Source organism: Bidens hawaiensis, unplaced genomic scaffold (genome assembly GCF_021521415.1).
Source record: "Bidens hawaiensis isolate Kalapana, Puna unplaced genomic scaffold, B.hawaiensis_p1.1 tig00001597_1, whole genome shotgun sequence".
NCBI lineage: Eukaryota > Viridiplantae > Streptophyta > Magnoliopsida > Asterales > Asteraceae > Bidens > Bidens hawaiensis.
The window spans coordinates 3,657,159-3,668,646 of NW_027491092.1; the positions used below are offsets into that span (position 1 = coordinate 3,657,159).

The 11,488-nt window shown below is 39.3% G+C and overlaps 1 non-coding gene across 1 annotated transcript; it reads left to right on the forward strand.

Moving 5' to 3' along the window:
- The first annotated feature begins 10,624 nt into the window (after positions 1-10,624).
- LOC143590126 (small nucleolar RNA R71) lies at positions 10,625-10,731 on the forward strand. Its single transcript, XR_013145411.1, has one exon. It is a non-coding gene; the product is annotated as a small nucleolar RNA R71 (small nucleolar RNA).
- The last annotated feature ends 757 nt before the right edge of the window (positions 10,732-11,488 follow it).

The window sequence follows — 11,488 nt, forward strand, 5'->3', positions numbered from 1 at the left end:
GGGACCAGACCCTTATAATCTCTGTGATGTTAGGGACCAGACCCTTATAATATCTGTGATGTTAGGGACCAGACCCTTATAATATCTGTGATGATAGGGACCCAGACCCTTACAATATCTGTGATGTTTAATGTAGAATAGCTTATGGTATACCATAGGGTTTTATGAAAGAAAGTATGTAAGTACGTATGCATGTATATAAAGTATGTGTGAAAGAAGTAATAGCAAAGTAAGGTGTGAATACGTATCTTCGGACGCGTATGAGTAAGGATAGAAATGTATTGTATGTTAATTGATTAACTAGAACTCACTCAGCGTAGCTGACTTTTAGTATGCACGCAGGCAGATAGGTTGAGGCAGCTGGCTTGAGGAGGGACACATGGCACGAACTAAGGAGACTGGCATCTATGAAGAAGTGTCATGACTTTTTTATGTTATGTTATGAAAAGACAATTTGTATGTTAAGACGAAAATGAATGTTTGTAATGTGATGTTTGAAGTTTTAAATTATTCCGCGAAAGTTTAAATTAACTCCGATTTTAGAACTGTGTTTATGAGTAAATCCAACACCAAAATAGGGTTATCGGGAACGGGGCCTTACAGACCGAAATCTCATGTGGACAGAAAACTCTTTGTGGACCGAAAACAATTATTTTATTGTTATCGTTTTTCTTTGTAGTCCACCTAATTTTTTTTGTCATCGTTGGCCCCTCATGTTTTGAAACTTGAACTAAAATGCTTAAAATATAATTATGATCAAGCTTACACTTACTAACTTGACTCGTTTGGTGCAGTTATGGCTGATCAGTTTCCGTTAAAGTTTGTGGATACACATAATATTGCTGGATACTTATTTGATCCACCACTGGCCCACAAGGAGTTCAAGTCTATGATTGTCGGCCTCAATACTTGCAGGATTTCTCACGCATTATGAGAAAACCCTGTCATATGCAGGAAGATGATCACTGATTTTTGGTATAATGCCTCAATCAATCCACGAGGGCCAGATGGAGTTGTGTCGATAGACTCCAAAGTGCAGAAGAAGCCGGTCGTCATCACAGAGGCTATTATAAGGGAGGTACTTCTGTTAGGTGATCAACCTGATTATCCGACGGAATACTCTTCTACAGATGTCTCTGAGATTCCCACCAGGATGGGTTATGAGGGTACTTATCCTCCCGCAATCAAGAAGTTATTTCACCCATACTGGAGGTTTTTGATACACACGTTCTTCTCATGTGTGTCGGGAAGAAAGGGAGGATCAGATGAGATAAGCCATACTCAGATGTCTGTATCGTTGCTCTGATCATAGATTGGAACTACAACTATTCCAAGTTTGTTTTCAATGAGATGATGAGCAATCTGAAAGGGAAGAAGAAAGAGTTGTTCCTTATGTATCCAAGATTTCTACAGATGATCTTTGACTCACTCTACACCGACCTTGTCAGATCTGTTGATAATTAGATATGAAGTCAATGGGACCCAACACCTTTGGGTTAATGAAACAATCCAGGAAAGGCTCCAAGGTCGTCCATCAGGGCCTCAATGCTCTGGTAAAATTTGGGAGATTTGCTGAGACAGAAGCTGAGCCAGTTATCGCTCAAGTTGCCGATGAACATGTGGTACCAGTTCAAAGGCGTTCTGTAGCTTTTGAGATTTCTGATGATGAAGATGAAGAGACAGAACATCATCACACCGATAGTATTCCAACTGCTGAGCAACTAAGAGATTTTGAGATTTTTAAAGAAACTCTACAGTCATCTGCTTTGAAGCCTTCTCAAGCTTTTGCTGTAAATGAAGATAGTGAAGTTATCCCTGAGGAACCAGCCGACGATCTCATTCCACGCAAACGAAGGAAGACAGATTCGAGATCTGGCGTGCTGGTTAATGAAGATGAAACAGCCACACCGTCAACAACATCCAGCCCACAACAAGAATCACATCAGCCTGAGTCGAATTCTCCTGAGACTCATGTTGATCCCAATCCATCATCTACCGAGCCTCATACTCAAGATCAGATACTTGATGACATTGCTCGTGATTTTGATTTTCAGGCTGACATTCCACAAACTGATGAAGATTACATACCATTCTCTGATGTTCCTTCTGGTTCTTCTGGCCCATCCAATCTGGGTCAGTTAAACTCTAATGTTTTCGAAAAGGTTGCTCAGATTTTGGCTATGCAAGAAAGATATCTGCAAGAAAAAGGCAAAGGGGTCATACTTGAAGATGCTCCTGTTGATGTATAAGCTCTTCAACGTAGAGTCTTTGAACTTGAACAAGATTCTGTCATAAAAGACGTACGGATTCAAGAGCTGGAAGCCAGTAACTCCGATAAAGACTCCAAGATAAAAGAGCTTCAGTCCAACATGGGAGAATTAACTGCTATTTACCTGGACCTCCAACAAAAACTCGTTCAGAAGTTTGGAGATGAATTCAAGAGCAGTAGTGATGTGACTTCAAAGATGCCAAACGTTGATCAAGGTGGTAGCTCTACTGTTCGTTCATTTGAAAACATAGATGAATCAGAGACGCTAAAGTAGTACATGTCTGCACCTCCAGTCACCAAAGAAAAGTCAGACATAGTTCAGAGGAAGCTACTGGTAATGAAAAACTCCAGTCAAAATGTTGAATCATCCGATCACACAGACAGGTTCGTTGTCACCTTTCAAAAGGGTTTTTCGGATAAATATGGAGATCGTTCTGGAGTTGTGTCATGGGGTTTTGATGCTGAAAAGAACATGTGGTGGGTTAAACGGAAGTCCGGTACCACTGAGTACTATAATAAGATGAAATACTTTGGTTCATGGACTAAAGTGGATCTTAGTGATTTGATAAACTCTCCATTCCACAACCCAACTAATGATTATCGTGGTAGAGATTTCTGGAACTTTCTGAGAAATCAAGTTGATCAAGGCTTTCTGAAAATGTCAACTGCAAATTTGTTCTTGAAGAAAGCAAAGGGGGTCGTGGATCCAAAGACAGGAAGGACTGTGGTCAACGTTATGTGGCCTGCTACAGAGAAGGCCACTCATATTCCTGTGCCTAAAGCTATTCAAGATGGTACTTTGGATAACATGAGATTCTGGATGTATGATAGTGAGACTGCCACTGTTGTTATACATTTGCAGAAGGGCAAAGGGCAGTATATATTTGTTGATCCAAGAGATTCGCTAAAGCTAGGAGAGAAAGACATCAAGACACTCAGTGCATTTCAGATAATTTCCGACCCGATTTTTGAAACGGCTGCAAAAGAATATACAAGCATGGTGGCTTCTATTATCAGATGCAAATTTTGGGTAGGTAGTTTGAAAGACGCTGACATCGATTATATGGAGCATGATTGAGAACCAATCTACAAACCAAGGGGGAGATTGTTGGGCCTAGTTATTTGGTTTGTACTTAGTTTGTTTGTTTTGTTTGGACTGCGTATGTAAACCAAGATCCAAAGGGATCTCGGTGGGCTTTTGGTCTTTGTTGGGCTAGTGTGTGGTATCACAACCCTATATATAGAATGCATTGTATAGGGTTCTAGGTTGTTCATTCACTTGTGTTTTGGCCGTCTAAGGGTTGTTCTAGACGAGTTTTGTATTGATAGTGCTTAAGCACCCGACGTATAATAATACGTGTGTCTTGAAGCCATTCTTGTGTTCTACGTGTTTGTGTTTACTTGTGTTCTTGAATCATCTAGTGTTGGAATTCCGCACCAACACCTAGATTGTTGATATCATAATTGTAGTGATCCAGATTCGGGACTTACACCAACCCCTAGCTTTGTCACATCAAACGGCTTGTGTCTCTTTCCAAACCCAACGTCATTATCCCCAATAACACCAAACCGCATCAACAATGCGGTAATCAACCGACAATGTGGAATAATTTTTCTGCTCACATTATTCCGACATATCCAAATATTGTTGAGTACTAGATATCGGAATGACACAAATGGTCCTCCATGCATCAAAGGGTATAGGATCGGGACCTCGGGATATCTAACCTCTGTCATATCCCCTCTTCTTGGCATGACATTATGCAAAAAAATGATGAGCAACATTTTTGGCTCAATCTTCAAATTCTTCCTCAACTTCTTCCCACCATACTTACCCGGTAAAAACAATGCTTCCAACATAGTGCCCTAAGTTGGATGCTTGTCTGGCTGATGATTCATTCAAGTGTGGTTACACATAATTACTTTGAGGCTTACTATCAAATCGTGCAATTTGCCACAATGTTTCAAACGACATAGTAACCTCAATGTTGTTGACAGTCCCAATAAGCTTCATCGCCGAAGGTTTGTTAAACAAAGGACACCTCAAAGTTGCTATCCATTCTTCAATTTTGTCAATGAAAACATACTTCTCATTATAATCATAACACTTGAGAGCTACTTCCCAACCCAATGCTTTAAATCGGTCAAATACATCAAACGACCTAAACTCCCATTCCGAGACCACTTTATCACATATAAATGCGTTGGACTTCTTTGTCAATTTATTCATTTTCTCGTGAAACAACTCTGGTTGCCATCTCAAATCATGATCTGTTAAGGGCCTGTGAGTCCAATCAGGTTTAACAAAATGAACTTGCTTTTCTCGTTCTTCTAACCTCCGCCTTTTCACTTGTTCGGCTGCGGTGTTGCTAGACGAACTCACAATCCCTTTTCCTTTATCCTTACCAAAACGTCCCATCTAAACACAATGACAACCATTAACCAAGTTAGTATGCATCTCCATATACATTCCTACACTTGCATGTTTCTATGGTTGTGAATATATGAAAGTCATAAACCATTGATTTTTCACAAAATTTTGACGGCATTTCGTTTAAACATATAACATATTCCATTTTCAAACTTTTGTCAAACTATATTTTTCTATACCATATTCACAACCATAGCACAATTTCAAACTACATCAAACTTTCTCACATTCAATAAGCAAGTGTAAGAAATGTTCAAACATGTAATCTTAACCAATGAAATTTGTAGCAATTGAGTGAAGAGAAACATACCTTTAAGCCGAATTAAACTCTCTAATCACACTAATCACTAGTCACTTGCAAAACCCACTTGGTGTTCAAAATTTTCAGACCAAAAACTTCCAAAATGGAACCCCAAAAAAGTTAAGATTGATGAAAATCGAGCAAAGAATGTAATTCCTTGCGAAAATCTAGTCAAGTTAGACCCGAAAATCGTTGATTTTGGTTAAGATGGTATGAATTTTGGGGGTTAGGGTTTGGTAGAGATGAAGGAGAAGATGATGGTGAGATGAATGAAAGAAAGAAAAACGATAAGGAAAATATGTGGATGAAGATTCCTAAGATTTTCGGATTTTATTGTTTTTTTTATATATATGCTGCTGCACTGCGCCTTGACAATCAGAGTCCACCGTAGCTTATGGTGGCTACCGTAAGCTACGGTAGCTTCCTCAGTGTAACAAGTCCACCGTAGACAGAAGGAATCCAGCGTAGGTTTTTCAGGTCCACTGTAACTTACGGTGGACAACGTAGGCTACGGTGGCACCTGATGCTCAATTTTTTTTTAACTTACATCATTAAAATTATTTACAAAACAAAAACTAAAAAATTTACCGTACCCCCCCCCCCCCCATGAAAGACCCGAGTTGTCCTCAACACGGTAAAGAGATTCCTAAGAATTCCCCACACTTGAGTTGGAGGCACTCTTAAACGAGCAAGGTAATTTTTTTAAAACCAAATTGAACAAACACTAAACTACGCTATACAACAAACCTGGACTGTTTAATTGGTTGTTTCTTCAGGCGACCACAACAGGTAGCCTACCTTGTCCACTTCACACAAGTTAATTTCCTTACCCTCCAAGTATGGTTTAAGTCAGTGTCCGTTCCCAGTTTGTCTTGCTTGATTGTGCAAGTCTTCAATTTCCACATAACCAAACTTACTCACTCTTGTTATCACGCACAGGCCCATCCATTTGCTTTTCAACTTTCCTGAAAAAAGCTTAAGCGGTGAATTATATAACCACACCTTTTTCCCTTCTTCAAAAACCCGTTTTCTCAATTTGGCATCATGAACCTTTTTCAACTTATTTTTGTATGTCGATGCACACTCATAAGATTTGTCCCTTATCTCTTCCAATTCTGCCAACTTCAACTTTCTCAACTCACCGGCTTCATTATAATCCATGTTCACACTCTTAATAGCCCACAACACCCGGTGAGCCAACTCCATAGGCAAATGACATCCTTTCCTATAAATCAACCAGTAAGGAGTCGTTCCTATGGGCGTTTTGTAAGCGGTTCGATACGCCCATAGTGCATCATCCAACTTCACCGACCAATCCTTCCTATCAACCCGCACCTTCTTCATCAATAGTTCTTTAATTTGTCGGTTGGACACTTCAACTTGTCCACTTGTTTGCGGGTGATATGGAGTAGCAATTCGATGATTCACATTATACCGCTTCAACAATTTCCCGAAATTGAAGTTCTTGAAGTGCGTTCCACCATCGCTTATAATCACTCTCGGAATTTCAAATCTTGCAAAAATATTGTATTGAACAAACTTACATACCACGGCATGATCATTAGTCCTTGTTGCTATGGCCTCAACCCACTTTGAAACATAATCCACCGCCACCAAAATATATAAGTACCCATAAGAATTTGGAAATGGGCCCATAAAATCAATACCCCATACATCGAAAATGTTAACCACTAGTATGGGTTGCAAAGGCATCACATCTCGTTTTGAAATTCCACCCATCCTTTGACAATTGACACAATGGCGAGCATATTCACTTGCGTCTTTAAAGATTGTAGGCCAATAAAACCCACATGTAAGAACTCGGTAACCCGTCTTTTGCCCACTAAAATAACCGCTACAAGAGGATGGATGATCATGCGCCAAAATCTCTTGAACTTCCGATTCGGGAATGCAATGCCTAATGAGTTGATCGGCACCAATTTTGAACAAATCGGGTTCATCCAAATATATTGCTTGACTTGGGATAAAAATTATTGCCTCCTTTTCTTGGCCTAATGTTTCGGCATCTCACCCGTGGCCCGATAATTGACAAAATGAGCATACCATGGTGTAGTGGAAACAACTAACAATTGTTCATCCGGAAATCTCTCATTGATTTCATGTGAATCATCAACACCTTCCAAAGGAATCCTCGATAAGTGGTCCGCCATCACATTTTCACACCCCTTTTTATCTCAGATCTCCAAATCGAACTCTTGTAACAATAAGACCCAACGAATCAACTGGAGCTTTGCATCTTTCTTCTCCATGAGGTAACGAACCGCACTATGATCCGAATAAACCACCACCTTACTTCCCCATATGTATGACCGAAACTTATCCAAGGCATACACCACAGGAAGTAATTCTTTTTCGGTAGTGGTGTAGTTAAATTGTGCCTCGGATAATGTTTTGCTTGCATAGTAAATCACCACCGGCTTATTATCAATTCTTTGACCCAAAACTGCTCCAATTGTGGTGTCACTAGCATCACATATAATCTCAAACAGCTTCATCCAATCCGGCGGTTGTAAAATTGGTGCTTGCACAAATTTTTCATTCAAAACATCAAATGCTTGCAAACACTCATTAGTAAAATCAAATGCAACATCTTTTAACAACAAATTGCCTAAAGGTTTAGTAATCATGCTAAAACCTTTAATAAACCGCCGGTAAAACCCGGCATGCCCCAAAAACGACCTTACCCCTTTTACGTTTTTCGGTGGTGGTAATGAAGAAATAACCTTAATTTTTGCTTTATCCACCTCCATTCCCCGACTCGAAACTACATGACCCAACACTATACTCTCTTGTACCATGAAATGACTTTTCTCCCAACTTAAAACCAAATTAGTCTCGACACAACGTTTTAAAACTTTTTCCAATTCATCAAGACATCTTTCAAAAGTTGACCCAAAAATAGAAAAGTCATCCATACAAAAATAGAAAAGTCATCCATAAATACCTCAAGTGAATCCCCAACCATGTCCGAGAAAATACTCATCATACATCGTTGAAACATGGCAGGGGCATTACCACAATCCAAATGGCATCCGCCTAAAGGCAAAAGTACCATATGGACATCTGAATGTTGTTTTGTGTTGGTTATCCGGGTGAATTGCAATTTGATTATATCCCGAGTACCCATCCAAAAAACAACAAAATTTTTGACCCGACAATTTTTCAATAATTTGGTCAATAAAAGGTAATGAAAAATGGTCTTTTGAAGTACCCGCATTTAACTTCCTATAATCGATGCACACTCGCCACCCGGTTATCGGCCGGGTGGTGATTTATTCACCACTTTCATCTTTAATTACCTGGATGCCGGCTTTCTTTGGGACTACCTGTGTTGGACTTACCCATGCACTGTCTAAAATGGGATAGATAATTCCCGCATCCAACCATTTGATGACTTCCTTTTTCATCACCTCTCACAAGTTAGGATTCAACCATCTTTGATCTCTCGAGTAGGCTTCGCATCATCTGTGGTGATGATTTTGTGCATGACTATAGATAGACTAATACCCTTCAAATCGGCTATAGTCCACCCAATCGCCGCCTTGTGAGACTTCGACACTTCCAACAATCCTTCTTCTTGAGCCTCATGCAAATTAGAGGCAATAATAACCGACAACGTCTCACCTTCTCCAAAAAACGCATACTTGAGATGACTTGGCAATTCTTTCAATTCCACCTTGGGAGGACAAATCAATGAGGGTTTAGTATCCGAATTGATTTCTGTTGGTAGACTTTCAACCTGATGAGTCCACGGTGGCCTTCCTTATAGCAATGCCAATGCATCTTGCTTCCTTTCCTCCAACTCCAATGCACAAATGTGAACCTGCAAAGAATCATCACAAACACAAATATCCAACATACCTTCCTCATACTCGTGTGGTACACACCCATCTATAATATCTTCCAGAAAACATTCTTCACTAACCAAAGAATTAGAAATATTAGTAAACAAATTTAAATGCATTTTTCTATTTCTAAAGGCCATATCAACTGTACCATACTGGCAATCAACAATAGCATGAGCTGTGTTTAAAAATGGCCGACCCAATATGATATTTTGTTGTTGTGTTGGGTCAACCAACAAGTAGTCCAAAACCAAAAAGTCAACAGGATAATAAAATTCCTCTACTTTTACAATAACATCCCGCACTATCCCCCGAGGAAGTTTATGAGACAAACCAGCCAATACAACTGTGGTCTCAACCCGTTTAAGTGGACCAAAATTATATTGGTCATACAAACCCCCTGGTAGGATACTCACACCCGCTCCAAAATCCAATAGCGCCCGTGACATTTGAAAGTCACCCACTTGAATGTTAATCAACGGCGCTCCCAGGTCTTGCATCTTAGGTGGGAGGTCACCCTTAAGAATTGCACTCGCTCGTTCAGTTAAATCAACTCATTTAGGAACTTTTTGTTGTCTTTTCTGAGTACACAATTCTTTTAAAAACTTTGCGTATGCTGATACTTGTTTTATTGCCTCAAGTAAAGGAAGATTAACTTTAACCTGTTTGAATACCTCTCACATCTCCTCCTTTTGTGGACCCCGTTTTAAAATCACGTTTTTCTTGCCGGATCGAGCAAAGCCGAAGGAAATGGAATTGGAACCTTTTCCACTTCCTTGTTTTTATCGTTTAAAACTTCATTTTGACCCGAATTTTTGTTTGAAAATGTGGATGGTTTAGGGAGTTTAATGGGTGAAGATTGTTCATCCTCACTTTCTACCCTCGTCACATCCTCTACCATACCTTCAACTAATTCAGGTGTGGTATTGATTTTAAACTCCTTACCTATTCTTAAAACACTTACCTGATTAATCGGCACATTGCGAGAAGTAGTATGAGTAGGGTTCACCTTGGTGTCACTCGGGAGTTGACCTTTGTTCTTTTTCAAATTGGATACCTTGGTTGCAAGTTGGCCCATTTGAGTTGTTAATGATTGGATGGCCTTGTCACGAATTTCATCCTTTCGCATTCGTGCTTCATCAAGTTGAATCATTTTCTGCATGTCTTGTTGCATTGACTTTAACATGTCCATCACTTCATTCCAGTTGATGAACCTTGACCCGAAGACCCGCTTTGATTACCACTCGTTTGCTGAAGTTAACCTTGACTTCCTTGATTGAATTATTGTTAACGAGGAATAAAGTGGGTTTGAGAAGTCCCTTGGAAATTAGGATTGAGTTGAGTTGATTGATTTCCATATCAAAAATTTGGATGATTTCTCAACCCGGGTTGATAAGTGTTTGAGTTCATGTTATAATTTCGATTACCACCTCCTTGGCCTTGAATTGCATTTACCTCTTCAACTTGTCCTTCCACACCGTCCCAAACCATTACAATTCGTGCACACATCATACACTTGATTGGAAGCTTGAGGTGTATCATTATTAACTGCATGCACATGTGTTCTTTCAATTGCCGTCGTTGCTCTTATTGCGGTTTGAGATTTTCTCTTTGATGTAACCGACATTTGCTCCAAAAATGCCCAATAATCTTATTCATAATTGGTTACTAATGTACCATTTGTGATTGACATTAGATCCCTCTCATCTTCGGCATTTAACCCCTCATGAAAAGCATTTAGCAACTCCCAAAGAGCTAAACCATGATGAGGACAATTCTTGATCATCATATTGAATCGCTCAAATGCTTCATGAAACATTTCACCCGATTGTTGTTGGAAGCTTCTCAAACTTCGTCTCAGATCATTAGTCTTTTGGGCCGTATAAAACTCTTCTAAAAACCTTTGTTGCATCTCGGCCCAAGTGTAAATTGATGCGGAAGGCAAAGTGTAGAACCATCTCTTTGCCTTATCTTCTAACGAGAATTGGAATAAAACCAACTTAACTTCATCCAGAGAAAAACCTTGACCCCCTATCGTGTTACAAATAGAATCATATGCCTCTAAGTGAAAATAGGGTTCTTCCGTTGCAAGACCCTTGTACTTTGGTAAGCAATGGAGTGCATTAGTTCTAACCTCAAACGTTCTTCCATTTTGGTTTTGAGGAATAACCATCGGAGATGGGTTATTGGTGATTGTCACACCCCAACCTAAGGCGGAAATGCCGGGGCGTGATCCGATTGCTCACAGCTCGAAGATACTATCATAATATAAAAGTGACAATATCTAATTAATTATTTTAATTCAAATATACACACACATTTACAAACGTTACAAAACAATTCAATAAATGGTTATAAACATGATTTAACGATCGTTTTCATTATAACCTATGGCCTTGACTAAATATCCATACTTCAATTCAAGCAACTTGCATATGCGTAGAAAATGGAGTTCTATCAACAACACATGTTGAGTGAGATGATCACCAATTTTGACACAACAAATAATAATATATATATGATAGATAATTGATAAATGATAAGTGAGAAATGCACAAACCAACCATGTGATAGTAATCAATCAAATCATAACCAAACATGTATATAACCAAATCGTGCTA